The sequence below is a fragment of the Triturus cristatus genome, chromosome 3_1 (genome assembly GCF_964204655.1).
Source record: "Triturus cristatus chromosome 3_1, aTriCri1.1, whole genome shotgun sequence".
Taxonomy (NCBI): Eukaryota; Metazoa; Chordata; class Amphibia; order Caudata; family Salamandridae; genus Triturus; species Triturus cristatus.
Window position 1 is genome coordinate 865922431 of NC_140583.1, and position 18420 is coordinate 865940850.

Consider the following 18420-nt stretch of genomic DNA (forward strand, 5'->3'; position numbering starts at 1 on the left):
AACATCTGACTCACGCCTGCTTGACAGCCCAAGCCAACTTCACCATCAGTGTTGTGAGCTGACAGAAAAAGGAGCAAGGGAGACCCATGGGAATGTTGGAAAAAAGGAATAAAAAACGAGGCAGTACCACCATTTTCAGAATGGAAACTTTGCCCATCAGGGATAGTGGTAGTCTGATCCAGCAGTCCACTTTATCCTCTAGTTTGCTGATAGCCACCGCGTAGTTTTCTCTGAATACTAGCTCAGTCCGTGTGCACTCTTATACCTAGGTATCTCACTAATTCTGCTGACCACTGCAACGGCTAGTCCGGTTTGAACGGGGTCGTGGCCCGAGTAAGAGGAAATATGATAGGATCGGCCAGTTGACTCGGAGTCCGGACACCGCTCTGAAGTGCACCACTTCTCGCAAAACAGGGTAGAGGTTTCTTTCAGGGTCCCTTACATATAGGAGCGTATCGTCCGCGTAAGTGGATACGATTAGCTTGTAACCCGGGAACCTTATACCCTTGTATCTGTGATATTCTCGGAGCGCACAGGCTAAAGGTTCGGCCACCAGCGCGTATAATATCGGAGACTGAGGACAACCCTGCCGCGTGCCTCTAGTAATAGGTATAGAGTCTGTCACTAGATTACCAATTTTAATTCTGGCTGTGAGTGCACTATACAATACCCCTATCGGCTGTAGAAAGACAGGCCCCAAGCCCATCCTAGTTAGAACTTGTCGCATAAAGGGCTATTCAACAGAGTCGAAGGCTTTCTCCATATCGAGAAATACTGTTACTGCCGGTGTCTCCGGCCGAGTATTCTGCATAGCACCAAACACTGTTCGTAAGTTATGTTAGGTTTCTGCCTGGGACAAAACCCGCTTGTTCCGGAGCGACCAGAAGCGGAATCAAAGGGACTAACCGGTTTGCCAGGATCTTTGCGAATATTTTCATATCAACAATAATTAAAGAGAGCGGACGATAGGAAGTTGTGAGAAAGTGGCTCTGTATATACTGTTCCCAAATAGGTACAGTGTGTACAGAGTCCACAGTCCCCAGAGGTTTGGCAGGGGTTGAAGTTAGATATAACCTTACTCTCTAAAGTGGTAGCTTGGTCGAGCAGGAAGGCAGTATCAGAGGACAGTGTAAAGCATTTGTTGCACAAACTCAGTCAGCAAATGGTCTCACACACTCAATAACTGAACTCTAGGCCAATGGTTTATATATAAAAAATATGCTTGTTTTATTTTAGAACCAACAATTGGTATTAAAATATACTTTCTCAGAATGAGATGCTTTATATAAATACTTTTGCAATATGCAATTGGCTTTTGTAGAAAGTTACAAGTGGTTGCAATAGGCAACACAATTTTAAACACAATAATGCATTGAGTTCAATGGAAGTTTCAAGTTATTTGCAATAGATTACTTTTAGAATTACTTTTGGAATTCCAGGACTGGATCAATCAATCATAGGCATTTGTATAGCGCACTGCTCACCCGGAGGGTCTCAAGGCGCTGGTCCTAGATTTAGTCATAGGTCTGTACTTGGAAACAAGTGATAAACGTTGACTTAGTTACTGTTGTGATTTTTAGACAATATTTTGCTATTTTAAAAGTTGACACTTAGAAAATATTTCATAGAAAACAGTCTCCCTATGGAAGAAAATTCAAGTTGCAGGTATAGTATGTTCTCGTTACTTTTGTAGTCCAGTACTGGGTGCCTAGACTCAGTACTGGGACCTTTATCCAAAACAGGTAAGTAATTATGTTTTCACAATTTAATCCGATTTTTAAAGAATATTTAAAGTTTGCAGAAATCACTTAGAAGAAATTTCACAGAAAAACAGTCAATGGTTTCCTATGAAAGAAAATTGGGTTACTGGTAAGTACGGTTGTGAATATTTTTCAGGGTCAGTGCTGGGCACCAAGATCCAGCACTGGGAGCGCACCTAATTGCAGGTGAGTGTTTTCGTTACTCGGCTGATTTTAGCTGAATATTTTAAGTTTTGAAAAGTCCACACACAGAAGAAATTTCAGGAAAAACTAGTCAGTTATCCTATGGATAAAATTGAGTTATCGGCTTTAAGGCAAGTTCTCGACTGGCAAAGTTAAGGTTCTGGGCATAGACTCAGGGGTCTCCCAGGGTCAGGTAGGTACAGTTGCTTCACCCTCAGCGGCACAGGGGCAGCCGGGTGCAGAGAGAGTTAGGCCCAATGTTCTCCTATGGGAGACAGGGGGGCCTTGGTTGGTGGCTGCTGACTAGCAGGCCACGTGGCTCTGGGAGCTGGGATCCTGGTCACTTGCTCAGGGCAAATGGGGAAGTAGATAGGTGTAGAGGTTACACTGCCAGGGCCACTCGGGCGACTGGGTGCAGGGTGCTTTTGAGCCTTTGGGCGCTCAATTGATTTCAATGGGAAAGCTCCGGTTTAGAAAAAGACTGCAAGCTCGGGGACGAAGATTCTTCAGGTGCCACCACCACTTCGAGAGGTGAGTTGGGTAGTTGGAGGATAGGTAGGTACCCCGGAGTTGGGCACAGGGGGCCGCAGGGCACCAGGGTGCCTTTTGGTGTCGGGAAATCTTACCCTCTGTTGATCGCGGTTGGGGGGGTACCTGGCTCTGAAGCTGCAGGCGTTGTCAGGAGCGTCGAGGGAAGTCCTTGGGTGCCAGACTCTGGGTCACAGTCGCCGTGGGATTGTCCTCGTGGACTTTGTTCACTCCGGCACAGGCCAGGCTTGGCGGGTGCAGAGTGTGAAGGGTTTCGCGGTTCCGGGCTGATGCCAGGGATTAGAAGCTGATTTTGAGTAGAGCCTCTACTCATGGGAGCCCCAGGTGCTTAGAGCCAAAAGGTAGCCAGGTCCTCCGGGGTTTGTGTGGTTGCTGGCCACAAGAGATGCCGGGTTGGAGCAGGAGCAGGTTCGAGGGTCGACTGGCCGGTAGGGCTGGGGCCAAAGCAGTTGGTGTCTTCCTCTTCTTAGCAGCTGCAGGGCAGGTCTTCTTTCTTCTTGCTCTTCTTTGTATTTCGGAATCTGGAATCTGGGGAAGGAAGGTTCAGGGTGCCCCTAAATACTAGTTTAGGGGCGTTACAGATAGGTGAAGTGCAGGGACCAATGGGTCCCTGTCCTGGGGTGGGTACACCCCCTATTCTGCCTCTCTCCTGTGGGAGGGGGGCCGTAGCCTAGTCCTGATTGGGGTAGGGCATCCTAACTTCAAGATGGTGAACGCCCGGACATGTGCTTCACCTTGCCTCCCCCACCTGAGGGGGGGGTTGGCAGGCTGGCACATCCCCTGTCCTTATTTAGGGTTTCCGGCCAGGCTTCCCGCCAGAGTGGGGGTTGCCAGTGGCCTGGGGAAGCTCACAGAGGCGGCATGCCTTTGAAGCTTCCCCCTGCCCATCCTGGGGGAGGAGATTTAGCACCTCGCCCAGGATGTGCATTGTTGCAGGCCCAGGAGAGATGGGGCTCTCCTACCCAGGGGTCCAGCAACAGGTCTGCTGTGTGGCAGCTTAGGCAGCCTCCTAGACGAGACGTGGATTGTAGGTTAAGTTTCAGGGGGCATCTCTAAGATGCCCTCTGGGGTGCTTGGTACATTAAATCCCACACTGGCATCCATGCGGGTTTAATGTGCTGAGAAGTTTGATATCAAACTACTCAGTCTTCAGTGTTGCCATTATGGTGCTGTGGAGTTTGTGTTTGACGAGCTCTCAGCACCATGTACTCTTAAATGGCAGCACTGCACTTACAGTGCCCAGGAATGGACCTGGCTACTGTAGGGGCACAGGGCTCATGCTCCTGTGCCCACACCACTGGCATAGGGCACCCAGCTAGAGGGGTGGCTGATGTATGTCAGGGCAGTGTAGGTGGTGGGCATGGCACACAGGTATGCGTGCCATGTCGACTCTTTGTTTTGTCTTGTACCCAGACACTCAGCCTGCAAGAGCAGTGTGTGTGTGTGTGTGTTAGGGTACAGGGCCTCTAAGGGTGGCACAATGAGTGATACAGCCCTTAGATCACAAGGCCCTGGGTACCTAGGGTACCATTTACTGGGGGCTGACATGTGGCCAGGGTTTGCCAAATTGGGTTTTGGCTGTTAGGCAGTTTTTAGGGAAGGAACACAGGCCCTGGGCACCTGATTGGCAGGAGCCCAGGGCACAACAAGAAAAAGTGCATCCGCTATCAGGTAAAAAAAAAGGCGGGGGGGGGGGGGGTTACTGCAACAGAAACCCACTTTCTTACAGAAGTGCACTCTTCTGGGGGCTTGCCCGGCATCAGGATAGCAACAATAATTGCCTCTCTCATCAAGGACGGCATTGTTCTTGACACGCACATCTCGTCGAAGAGTGCAGCTAACTGCGGCACCAATAAGTCCAGGAACGCCTCATAAAAAAATAACAGGACATCTACTCCTGGCGCACTACTCAATTTCATGCTCGACAGTGCTATTATAATTTCTTCTTTCTCCAGGGGTCTCATAAGATACTCACGATGCGTGTTTGTAACCCATGGTAGCTTTGTGTGTTAGGTAGTCCAGAATTTCCACCTCAGTGCCTCCGCTAAGAGTAGCGTAGAGCTCCGAGTAATATTGCCGAATCCTGCCGGCAATTGCTGCCTCCTCAGTTAGGATGTCGTCCTCCGCCGACTTGATCTCTGAGACTGCTGTTTTTTCCTGCCGTTTTTAGAGTAGTTGGGCTAGGACCACCCCGGCCGCTCGTCCTCTCCGTATGAACGAGCTGTGGCGTATTTACCGAGATGCTTTATTTCAGCATCAGCAGCCTCGTGATATTCCCATAACTGTACTTTGAACTCCTGCACGACTTAATCGTCCACTCTAACCTGAAATTGTTTTTCTAAGGTCGCTAGTGTCTTTTCCAGGTCAGTGAGTCGTTTGCGTATCGCCAGAGTCATAGTGACACCGCGGATATAAACTTATACCGCTCCCAGACCACCTGAAAGCTATATACAGACCCCACGTTTGTGTCAAAGAACGTTTCAATTGCTACAGCTAATTCTTCTTTAAAAACCGCATCAAGCAATGAGTAAGGGGGAAACCTCCGAGTTAAGGGTGAAATAGTCTTCCTGGGGGTATCTAGCACTAACCGTTTCAGGGAATGGTCCGAAAGTGTACGGGGAAGCACCTCACAAGCTCGAGCGCTCTCATTTAACTGCCTGGCTGCTAGCCAATAATCTATTCGGGTATGTTGGATCATGATAGGCTGAGTAATGCGTATATCCCCCTATGTTCGGGTACCTCTGATGCCACACATCACATAAGTCAAACTGTACCATTGCGCCTTCTACCGCTCTTGCTGCCACAGTGATGTGTCTCTCCGGCCCCCAAGATCTATCCTTCCGTGGGTTTCTGACTAAATTGAGATCTCCACCCCAAAGCTGTTGCCCCTCCCCCGGAAGCAAACCTTGTCCGACAATGCAGTATAAAAGTCGGAATTATCTAAATTTGGGCCATATATGTTAACTAGGAGTAGGTCCATTCCCTTTTCCCTACACCTGGAAATCACAAATTGTCCTTCCGTGTCTAATGGCTTGAGTTTAAGGGCGGACCTAGGATTCACCCATTTAAGTTCTCCTCACGCGTGTGTGGTAAAACCCACAGCGTGTATGTTTCCATGCAATACTCTACCGCGCAGAATGGGACTATTGAGGGGGAGGTGTGTCTCTTGTAGCAGCGCAATATCCGTTTCATGTCTCGTCAAATAAGCCAGGACCTTTCTGAGCTTCCTGTAGTCGTTAAGGCCTCTCGCGTTCCAAGTGAGTGCTCGAAGCGTGTCCATAGCTGTGTCACATGCGGACCCTACAGGGGACTGTCATGGGGTGTCTTGACTGCCTTGCCGAGCCAACCATTGGAACTGATAGGTTGTGCGTTCACCATGAGTGATCATGAATACAACATGAAAAATACCATACTTTCCTAGTCTCGTGCCCCAGCCTCCCCCACCCACGTCAGGCCCGCCCCAACTGTGCCTAGACGAAATATCACCCAAAACTCCCCTTTTGCCCTCAATGTTTAGCAACTCAAAACAACATAACATTGACCCAAGATACACCCCACCCCTCTCAATAGAGTACCCAAGTAGTGTAATTCACTTGTGGGCGGACATTGCTCGCCTAGCAGGGCTATGCGTCTCAACCGGACCCAGTTCCACCCACGCCCGCAACAAAACAAATATAGTGCATCTGCTATAAAGAACGCACCCGCCCTCCACTTCCTGTATCTTGTTCATTCAGAAAGCGTGTTCACAGAACTCCCACTAAGAGCTGGCCACTTTGCAATTAACACTATATCACAACAAATCATGTGGTGCCCTCCGGTCATTTGTATCTCAGTCAGTCAAACCCTTTCCTCGCGGTCTCATGCAGATAGAGGCTTATCCCACCCAGACCTCCCCCATAGGCCTCTTTCTTATCTGTGACTCATGTGGACTAGAGGTCAGTCCTGATCGTCAAATTGGCCTCCAACCGCTCCCTCCAAGGAACTCCGCTCCGGGCTGCTACGCTGCTCTTTGGACCATTCCTTCAGGGGTTCTGTAAAGCCTTTAGGTCAGAGAAGATTCGTGATTGATCCTGCCGGTTGAAGCGTAGGCGAGCCGGATACAGCATGGCATAATCTAAATTAGCTTTCGATTCAGTGACGCAAACAGTCTGCACGCTTCCTGCACGCGTAGCGTGAAATCCGGGTATAAGGAGATGTTAGATCCCTCGTACTGTAATGTCTGTTTTTCCCTGGCTACTTTCAGCGCCGAATCTCTGTCCCGATATTTCAGCAGTTTCACTATTATCGGTCTTGCGGGAGCACCAGGAACAGAGCGAGAGCCCAGGGAGCAGTGTGCTCTCTCTGCCACAAATGTGGGAGAGAATGTTTTACTTCCAAGGAGTGTTACCATAAGTTTCTCGACAAATTTGTCCATATTGCTGGTCTGGGTCGATTTCGGAAAGCCCATAATCCTCAAGTTATTGTGACGTTAACGTGCTTCAAGGCCCTCCGACTTGTCCTGCAAAACCTGCAGCACTCTATCCATTTGCTTGTGTTCGGTGTCCATTGCTGTCTGAGCTTCCTCCACCTCTGTGACCCTGTGTTCCGTCATGTCCAACCTTTCTGCATGTTTATCCATTCTTTCAGACATTTGATCCATTCTGGACGAGAGGGAGTCCAGTTTAGTGCCCAGAACAGAGAGGCTGCTCTGTACGCCTTTTTCCATGGCAACCAGCATGGTATGAATGTAGTCGTCTGCATCAGTCATGCATGCTGTCCCCGTTGTCTGGCATTCTCCTGCACCTTCGTTTTCCTTTGATCGAATGTGATTTTAGGCCTATATCCACCAACCACCCATGCAGGCAACCACCAGCGAGCGCAACTCTTCGAGGCACGGCCTGTGCCTCCATGCACAATCACCGTCCAATGTACCAACCAGAACAAGCCAGCAGCGCTGCCGCCCCGCAGGTGCACCTCCTCTGAGGGCTACCTGCAGGCCCCCATGTTAAGGCCACCTATCGATCCTCACGACTTCCTCGGCCACTTAGGCGCTCCGATCTGATCAAACGTACAGGGGGTTGAACTAGAGTTCCAGTGTGTGCTCCCAGCTAGCCTTTGTAGCAAGCGTCGCCGCACTGTGCCTCAACTAGGGAGAGTTACTTCCTCAGATGCCTTCCTCACAGACCCACAAAGCAGGGAGCCCACCACTGGAGTATGGACCTGGCCTCCCCCAGTATGAACAATGGAGGGCTCTCCGTTTGCCGGTAGCACTAGGTAGCTTCCTGTGCAGTTCCGGTATCACAGCACTCTGCACAAGATGGCACCGCAATCACAAAGTCTCACACCCAAGTTTTTTACAGGCAGCCAGTCCCCTCCAGGCGTCCGTTCACCGTCACATGTCACTGGCATCAGCGGAAACAGGGGTGCCTACTGCACATCTCCACTTTCTCGGGCCAGTAGTGCCCCCAAACAAGTAGTTCTCTGTCGCCACAGGAGCCGTGTTAATCCTCAGGCAGTCCTCCGCACACGCGGGCAGCAAAGCTGGCCGGTGCTCCAGCCGCACCTACACCGCACCCGCCGGCCTTCACCGCACCCGCCGGCCTTCCGTTGTACTCGCTGTGCCCCGGGTGTCCGCATTGCTCTTGCTTCGCATCCACTTGCACTAGGGGACTGCCGCCAGCGGGTAGTGTTTCCGCAGTCCCACCCGGTATAGAGCCTCCGTCTGTGACAGTTCAAGGCCCAGGATCGACAGCAGCTCCACCAGGTAGCGCGCTAGTGCCCACGCGCTCTCCCGACTCTGTGATCCTCCGAGACTGTGCGTCTCGTCACCTTCCAGTGGCCGAAGCCTGTCACAACCGTCACCCGCTCAGTGCAAGCACGCCGCCTCTTCTCCGATGCCAGAAGCACCTGGAAGCAATGCGACTGCAGGGTCGTGAGCCGCCCCACCTCCGTCATGACATGCCGGGGATCGTGGCAGTGTCTGGAGCCGCAGCAGGCCACGCCAGCTTGCACGGTAGTGCGTGGGAGTTCAGGGACCGGAGACGGCTCGATGCACTCCCGAGTCCCTCCAGTACAGGCGGCAGTCCAAGTCCAGTCTATTTTGTGGCGCAGATGCCGGATACATACTGGATCTTGTGATGGCGATGCGGAGCGTTCAGCTCAAGTGGCCATCTTCGTTGTGTGCAAGCTCCGCCCCCGGGAAACCTGATTTTCAGTATTAACCAAGTCATCCCTAAGCACACCTTGCTGCCCAAAATGTAGGCTGCATAATATTTGAGTGGGACCTATGACATTAAAAATGGCATGCTCCCAGAGTGACAAGGCCCACAACGACAACGTCACTAAAGCTGATTTGTATTAGCTCTCCAGCAACTGCCCAACCGAATACTTTTTCTGAATAAGGTGTGAAATTCCTCCCATCAACTAAACAGTAGGTTGACCTAAATGGGCAGAGATGACTCCTCTGAGCTCATCAGAATATGCAGGGTGGGCTGAATCCTTTTGACACCACTGTGTCAAATCTTGTCTGACAGGTCTACTTGGAGCCACATGTAAGGCTATGGAGCAGTTGAGAGAGGGAGAGAACAGGATTCCAGGACTGGGCTTGTGTATCTTCTGTGTAGGTGCTGATTAACTCTGCCTTGTCCAACCAGACTTCTGTCTACTAGTTTCATGTGGGTACAGGGCCTGATTCAAACTGAATTTTAGTCTTGAATGTGGGAGGACATTGAGGATTACCATATTGCACTCTCCTACACACCCACATCCCTCAGAGCCCAAGTTTATTGTGGCAAAAAACTTCGCCCATATTGCAAATGCACTGACTCAAGGCAATTTGGCCCTGTTTATAGTAAGGCAAACAAACTACCTTTAAAAGTGGGTAGGATTGCTCCTGGGAACTTATACCCAATTGGTTAGGGTGTGCCCAGGAGTCGCCACCACTCGCAGGTGCCAGCCATAAATGTGGCATCCCCATGAACTCTCGGGAGAACACTTTCTTGACCTGTGGAAAAACAGAAGAGGACTGGACCTGTTGGCTGTGACCTGTGAGCAGCTCTGAATGACTGAACCGGCTCCCAGTCTTTTTTTTTTTTTCACTTCTCCACTGAGTTTTACATAACGCGAACTTGACCCGAACTTATCAGAGCGCTTTACACTAGCACTAGTTGCCTTACACAAGGACACATACATTTTTTGGGTGGTTGTTCTGCACGGGGAGATTAACTGATTTGCCTAAAATCACGGGATGTTGAGTCATTGCAGAGACTCTAACCCAGTTCACCAGATTTGAGATCAACCGCCCTAGCCATTAGACCACATCTCCTCCCAATCTTGTATCAAAGACAAAGAAGTGGACTCCAAGGGTCAGTTTACTGACCTCCTGTGTAGCTACAGGGACACAGAAACCTGCAAGAGGCCTTTCCCCTACATTTGCCAGCTGACTATTGGCAACTGGAACTTGCCCTTCACTTTGCTGGTGGCCTCTACTTGACAGTCTGACTGTGTCTAGGTGCCCCCACTGAGGTCCTGGGGGCTTAGCAGTACTTCTGATGTTGCTTGGTCATCAGTCAAAAGTTGGAAATATTTTAAAACCTTTGGTCCAGAGCCAAGGAGACCTACAGGAAAAAATACCAGATTTGCGGTGTGGTGGCCCAAGATGGCGACCAATTGAACTCCGCCCAAGCCCTGCTGTAATTCTTTATCAATTGAGACATTCCCCCAAACCCCCCCTCCCCCATATAAGCCAAAGAAAGTTGGGCATGGTTCTGCCAAGCAGATTAGGCACTGGCGCTGTGCGAACAGAGGCTGCGACGTGGCTCCTGATCGTGGGCTGTGTAGAGTGTATAGATGCGGAAGACCCCTGTGGGACCAAAGTAGCCCGTCTGGTAGTGGATGAGAAGAGGCATGGGCCTGGAGGTATGGCGGCGTGAGGTGGCAGCCTGGATTGGGAGGTTGAGACTGGAAGTACTAGAACTGGCCTGCTGCTCCCCCGGTGGCATGAACCCTGCATTGAGATCCGAAGCGACTCATATAGAATGCAGCACCGGCTGGTGGCCCTTAGTGGTCTGTCACTTTAGAGACCGTGAAATCCGACACCCAGAGGACAGCCGTCCTACAATAGATGCGTGGCTGCCACGGAGCTGGGAGCCGGCTGTTCCTGCGAGCGCCAAGCAGGTCTTCCGGCGGGTGCAGCCTGGACACCGCGGCAAGCTGGGAGTTGGCCAGGGGGTGTCCGCCCGAGAACACCCTCTGCAGACTGGCAAGGCAGCCATGTGCAGCCCTAATTAACATGGGAAAGATGGTGAACCCCAAACCCGCCAAAAATCCCACCCAATGGGGTTTACCTGACCATGGTTCTGTTCAGGCATGGGGAAGGGGGGCAGAGTATTGAGCAACCTCAAGGCTACCCTCAACAATTAGACAAGATATTGCAGGCAATCCTGGACACTAAAACCACCATACAGTCCAAAATAAACGCTGTATTTACAACCTACTCCGCGCGGACCATAGGAAGTTGCCGGAAAGGGTGGAAGATATTGCGTGCTCTCTAACCACGATGTGGCCCCCATGATACAAGAACTCACAACCCACTGCAGGGATTGAGGGCCAGAATATTCTCTTTACAGCGGAGGGTAGAAGATGCAGAGGGTCTCAAGGTGCAAAAATGTCAGCTTCCTGGGTTTCCTTGAGTGCTCCGAGGGACCGAGCATGGAACTCTTCCTTGAACACTGTCTGATGTCCATGGTGCTGGCCGACAAGGTACCTCTGTTCTCAGTAGAGAGAGCACACCGCCTACCAGGGAGACCTCTACCACCAAGGGCCCATGGGCGGATTTGTTCCTCTGACTGTTTTAGATGAAAGGCCCCTAACAGTTTGAGGGCAGCACCATCACTGCCTACCTGGATTTCACCATGGAGGTGCAATGCCGCTGCAGTTCCAATGCACCAGTCAAACACCACAGGCAAGGATTGGGCCTGTAATATGCACTTTTTTATCCCGCAGAACTCAAGGTGATAGAAGGAGAATCAGCTCACTTCCTCCTGACGTGTATGGGCCTGGTTACTTGCTAAGGGCATATTGGTGCCGTCAACAGCTGTTTAACATACTGGGGAATCTTTAACTCCGAAATGAGACTCAGAAGAGACTGCCCCACAAACGCACAAGTGGCGGCAGAGGGGCTACACTAGAGCCGAAACCCATTTGTGGTTTTATGGTCAGAACCATACATTAGACACTAGAGACGAGACCAATGACACTGCCACCTTTCTCAGAGGAGAGTGCTTTGACCTGGAGCTGATACCACGATTGGCAGATGGCCTACTATGAGTGGCTAAGTATCTCCTGTCAGTGTTTTGAGAGATATGACCTGACCATGAGTGGAGAACTATTTTCTGTCAAAAATGCAAGCTTTATTCAACAAATGTCCTTCCTGTGGTAAGAAAATGGCAAAATCAGACCCTCACTCTGAATGCATCTTGTATTATGCCATCTTCACACAACCCAGAGAAATGCTATTACTGCCAGCAATTCTCCAGAAGAACTCTGCATGACAGAGCAGATTAGACTTCATGCATGCTGGAGAGAGGAAAAGGACATTCTAAAAGTGGCCTTAAGAGCAATCCTGCCTTCAAAGAACCCTCCTCTCAGGAAAAACACAGAAAACTGTGTCAATCTGCTTCCCCAGCGTCAAAAAGGAAGATTGTTCGACGTCGGAAAAGCAAGTGAGGCATACAACATCGAGGGACAGATCGCTGTCGAAGCAACGAGTACCTCTGTTGCCGTAAAGTAAGTAGACATCGAGGCTTACTACTTCGGGCTCGAAGTATGTTGGTCCCTAGAGACCTAGAGACCTCGAAACATCAGTCGACGTTGAGACACCTGTCGGCGTCTAGCTCTCCGCAGCCTTCACGAAGGTCGGCGTCGAGAGGTTCGACGGTTAAGACACCGCCGCAAGCCTACAGGCGGTCAGCGTCGAGGACTCCGCCGCGTCAAAGAGGTCGACGTCTAAGACACCGCAGACAGTCCATAGACCGTCAAGGACTCCATCACAGTCCTGTGGACAGTCCACGTCAAAGAGACCGACTTCGAGGACATCCTCGCACAGACAAGAGTCCTCCAGTGGCTTCCAGCAGGAGCGGTCGACGTCGAAGGTGGCACATTCCGTGTTGTCGGCGAAACATCGTTCGACATCGAGGGAGGAAAACCCTGCAGTCACTTCAGGAGAAGTGCCAGAAAGGCCGAGATCGACGTATAGGACCATACGGTCGACGTCTAGGTAAGAGTCCTCATCCCCTGGCATGAACATCATACAGATTACACCGGAGGGATCTCCGGTTACAGGAGAGAAGACTCCTCCTTTTTATTTATTTATTTATTTATTTATTTATTTATTATTTTTTTCCTCATCTCACCAAAGACTTCCACAGATTTGACATGCCAACATTTTCTCATTCCTAGGGGCCTCTTTGGCTGACTGTTTCCATCTAGGCCCCACGGCCTTCCTCTCGTGTTTGAGGACTGGTGTAATCACGGGACCTTATAAGTGGAGCTCTTTTTGTATTTCGATTCGTTGGTGAATCTAATCAAATCAGATGCCTCTGCCGTGCCCATCTTATCAGAGGTTGCCAGATGTTATGATGACTGTCGTCCCTGGTTTCTTGATCTAACCGTGCCATTTTGAAGGCGGCTCTCAACCATTCTTCCTTACCCGGAGCGATGTTGTTCTTCCACTTAATACAGATTTCTCTTCTTGCCAGGAGGATCAGGTATAGAACGAGGATGATCCTGTGAGAGCACGCCACTGATTGAATCGTTTTTACCAAAAAACACCAGGGATAGATCTACTAGTATGTCTACTTCTAATATAGATGACAGTACATCTTCCAAGCCTTTCCAATATGTTAATTCCGGGCACTGGAAGAAAATGTGTATATCATTGGCTTTAACAAGGCTGCAGCTTGGAGGCGGGGTTGGTGCAAATTTTGCAATTTTGGCTGGGGTATAGTATAGTCTGTTTATTACAAAAGTGATTTTTCTTCAGGGAAGCCGGCTTTATATATTTATACAGTAATTTCAATGATGGATTAAATAGCTCCTCAATGTGAGTGTCTAAAGGTGTTTCATTCCAAACTGAGGTGGAGGAGGGGGTCTTGACTTCCTCTGCTTCCTGAATTCGAGCATACCATAAGGCTATCTCCTTCTTCCTCGGGGACGTATCTTGTACTAATTGCTCTAATTCCCAGTTTCCGGCGATGTCGCACTTTTCTGACTCATACCATCTTTTTAATTGTAGATATTTAAACCTTGAAAAAAGAGGGCCTACTTTAACTGATAGTATTTCCCAAGGAAGGATACCCTCTGAGTCTACCAGTTCTGACCAACTCTCCAAACCTGAGTTTTTGATTGGTTTTGCCAAACTGTCACACATACAGGGAGGGGTCCCCGGAGAATCCCAGATTGGAGCAAAATTCGAAAAATAACCAATAACCCATATCCTCCTCAATTGATACCAATTTAATAAGACAGATTTCAATACCTTTAGCCGGACCCTTTTAAAAAACCTTGGTGCACCGTATTTGTACAAAAACCCGCCTTGATGGCTGCCGCCCTCAACTAACACCATTTCCCCCAGTACTCTCCCCCATGCAGTTGTATCTGGATAGGTTAATAGCATTCTAACAGCTTTAAACTGGAAGGCCATTAGATACCAGTTTATGTCGGGAAGGGCTAGTCCTCCTTTGAGTAGCTTCCTCCTAAGCTTTTTCCACGACATCCTAGCTGTTTTTTTACCCCAAATAAAGCTACCTATTTTACCCTGTATCTTGGCTATGGTTTTACCAGGGAAAGTTAATGGAATAGCATTGAAAATATAGGTTAGTTTAGGGAGCACAGACATTTTGACCAAATTTACCCTCCCATAGATGGTCAAGGGGAGGTTCTTCCATTTAGCAAATAATCTATGTCCTTTTCGATTTTCCGAAGATTTATTGATGTAATTTTATTTAAATCTTTGACAATTTTTATTCCAAGATATCTAAATTCCTTACTTAGGGGGCCACCGTTGTATGTGGTGTTCCAGCACATTATCTCGGTTTTATCTGAGTTGGCCCGGTACCCTGAGACCTTACCAAATTCCCTTAACGTAAATTCCAATTGTGGGATTGCATTCTCAGGATCGTTAGTGTAAACTATCACGTCGTCTGCATAAAGTGCCAATTTACATTCGTAGCTTAATGATTTGAATGGGGTGATGTCATTATTTAGTCTGATTGTTTGAGCTAGGGGCTCTATATAAAGGTTGAACAAAAGTGGAGGTAGGGGACATCCCTGCCTTGTCCCTCTCTGAATAGGAAAACTAGGAGTTAGTGAACCGTTTAGGAGGATTTTAGCCGAGGTACCTGAGTAACAGTGCTTAATAGTTTGGACAAATACAGGGCCTATTACCATGACCTCTAAAACATGCCACAAATATCTCCAACACACGCGATCAAATGCTTTGGCGGCATCGACTGCCACAACTGCCAGTGGGTCTTATCTTGCTTCTGCCAGATCGATGTTTCCAATCAATAGTTGGGTTTGATCTTGAATAACCCTCCCTTGTATGAAACCTTTCTGGTCGGAGTTAATTAAACTAGGAGCTAACTTCGCCAGTCTTTCTGCTAATATGCCCATGAAGATTTTATAATCTGCATTGAGCAGATATATTGGACGATAGGAATCCGCCACCAGAGGGTCCTTCCCTGGTTTTAGAATTAGCACTAACGTGGCCTCACTCCATGATCTAGGCATCACCCCATTGGGACGAAAGATTGAGTTAAAAAGCCTGTGGAGTGTTGGTAAGAGGGTCCTCTTGGAGTAGTTTGTATATTTCATTGAGGAGGGCATCAAGCCCTGCAGCTTTTTTATTTTTTAATAGCTTTATTTGGATCGATATCTCCTCTGTAGTAATGGGAGCATCCAGAGCCACCTTGGAGGCCTCCGTTAGGACTGGAAGAAACTTGTCTTTTAACCAGTAAGATATCTGGGCTTGGGAGGGTTCAAGGTCTTCCTAATACAGGTCTGAAAATAGTGTTAGCAAAGTTGTCTGTATTTCCTCTGGGTTGCTAGATGTTGGAGGCATGTGGGCTGCTGAATTCATATCTGTTCATAGATCGCCGCCTAGTGTTGGGTCCGGATGTTTGCACGTTGTTGTCCTGGAAGAGTCTTCGAAGTATCCTGAGATAGGTGACTCCTCCCCTGGACCACAGTGCGCATGGGCATCCTCTCCATCCCCAGATTGTTTTTTTCCACCATTGGGTTCGGATGTGCTTATCTTAGCTCAAGTTAGAAAAAATTTTGTTTAAGGCCAAAAGGCCTTTAGCTTTCGTCGGTACTGTTCCCGCTCGGTGTCGACAGCTTTCTTACTTAGTTTAGAAACTTCTTCCAGTTTTTCGGATCCGTTTCATCCGACCATCGACATTACATCGACGATGGAATCGAGGACCCCATTCAAGCGGTGTCCTTTATGCCACGCCAAATATCCACACATCGACGTCCACCCGGTGTTCAACAAATGCCTCTCGCCGGATCACGACGAATCGACATGTATGGCCTGTGCCCGATTCCGATCCAAGAAGACTCTCCGGAATCGACGGGCAGCGAGATTAGAAGCGCAGCAATCTGCACCGGCCCCGGCCAACATCTTCAGCACCGAGGACGAAGATGTTGAAAGCGTGGAAGAAATAAACTCCAGCCCCGCTTCCGAACACGATTCCCAATCGGAAGACGCCGATGAAGCGCTTTTTCACAGGGAAGAAGCCGACGACGAGGTAGGGGACTACGATGAGGCCTTTGGGGCCGAAGGAGATAGCTCTGGTGAAGAGCAGGGCCTACCCGTCGACACGGAGGCTATCAAAGTGCGTCATTCTACGGCTCCGGTCAAGGGATCGCCTCCGGGCCTTACCCGAGATCAATCTAAAAGTTCTTCGGCCCCGCCTTCAGGCCCGGCCTCTAACATCCAGCAAGAGCCATTAATACCGAAGAAGACTGGTTTCCCTTCAACGAAACCCGAAACCAATCGTCGCACCAGTTCCTCAGAAACTGAAAGTGAAACTGGCAGTGGTCGGCTCGAAGCCCTCGAAGACCTCCACTCCTTCGACGCCAGCACAGTCCATCGGCTCCGAACGCACTAAACGGGATTTCGGCGACGAACTCGCTGCAGCGGATGTCGGTACCGACCCGAAAAAGAGGGCCGTCGGTCCCACAAAAGCGCCTCGGCCCCCGGCACCGAAGCAGTCGGCCCCGACTACCAAAGTTAAGATGGCCGCTACATCGGAGTCCACTTCGAAGGCAGCGACACAGGTCAGGTCATCGACTCCATCGACCGCTACTACCTCTCCTCGACTCGATGAGCCTGTGGCTCCGAAGCAGTCAACGCCTACCTCTACGGAACCACTCGGCACCAAAGAACCTTCGGCGTTCTCGGTGCGACAAGTTGCAGCGTCATTGCAACGCATCAAAGAACGGGCAGCCCTCCAGTCCACGTCGGGCCCCGACCCGAAAAAGGCTCCAAAGGCGCCTCCGGCACCAGCCAACATCACTTTTGGTTTGCCGCCGTCCACGGCACCGAAGATGTTCGAGATCCGAACACGTGTCCGCCAGACGAGGTCCCCATCTACTGGACACTCTCCTTCTGAGCCTTCACCGTCCCAATTCATCGACGCCGACACCGGCAGACTCATGCTCCGAAAACGGAAGGCCACGCCAGAGCGGGCCTTGGACTCTTACAGAATCCCTCTGAAGCAGAAACTGCCAGCAGAGTCGGAACCGGTTCTATACGAACGCCTGCACACCTCCTATTCGGATCCACAGTCCTTTTCTCCAACGCCCTCCGACACGGACGCAATGGAGGATTACATAGGTTATGATACTACCTACCCCAGGGATATAGATCCTGAGGAGCAGCAGGACCCAGATCAAGCTTGGGATGACCCTGCAGACCTGGATGCCGCAACAGATACCCAGGACACGCAGCTTTACGGCGCAAAAACATCTCCCACAGAGGACACTGCTGCCTTCAATGCCCTCATAGAACGTGCTGCAGCCAATCATGGAGTGCAACTCCACTCTGACACAGTTGAGGACGACTTCCTGGTGGACACTTTCGCCTCCTCTGAGAGGACTGTCAAGACTTTGCCCATGTTGAAAGGTGTCCTCAAGCCAGCAAAGGACATTTTCAAGGAAACAACCAGGGCACGGGTGCTGAACCCCAGGATTGAAAAAAAATACAAGCCTGCGCCCGGGGACCCTATGTACATTAGAGGTCAGTTACCTCTGGACTACATGGTGGTTGCTAACGCTCGCAAACGAGCACACTCGCAAACAGGTGATGCTCCTCCCCCAGACAAGGAGTCCAAAGTGCTGGAGACCTCGGGCAAGAGGATTGCAGCTCAAGCAGCAAACATCTGGCGCATTGCCAATACACAGGCCCTCCTGGCTCGCTACGATCGTTCACACTACGACACGCTAGAGTCAGTACTCCAACATCTGCCAGACGAATACAAAGAGGCAGCGGAGCTCCTCGTCAGAGAGGGTCAACTTCTTACAAACGCATCCATTAAGTGCGCACTAGATGCTGCTGACACAGCCGCGAGGGCGATAAACACCAGCGTCATGTTGCGCTGCCACGCTTGGTTACGAATCTCCGGATTCAAACCAGAGATTCAAAACAACATCCTGAATCAGCCAGTCAACCCCGACTACTTATTCGCACCAGAAGTTGACACCACCTTAGAAAAGATAAAAAAGGACACTGACACTGCAAAGTCAATGGGGGCGCTGCAAACGCAGACATTTCGTAGTGGCTCCTTTCGTCGCCCCGGGAATAGGGGAGCAGCTAGAGGACAGGGGTCACAGCAGCCATACAATAAAGGGGGCACACAGAGCACCTACGATAAAACCAACAGAGGTG

The 18420-nt window shown here is 50.0% G+C and overlaps 1 protein-coding gene across 10 annotated transcripts in view; it reads left to right on the forward strand.

The window, feature by feature from the left end:
- The window catches only part of TLK1 (tousled like kinase 1), a 967987-nt gene that overhangs the window by 734130 nt on the left and 215437 nt on the right, over window positions 1-18420 (forward strand). The gene's annotated exons all lie outside the window — the stretch shown is intronic.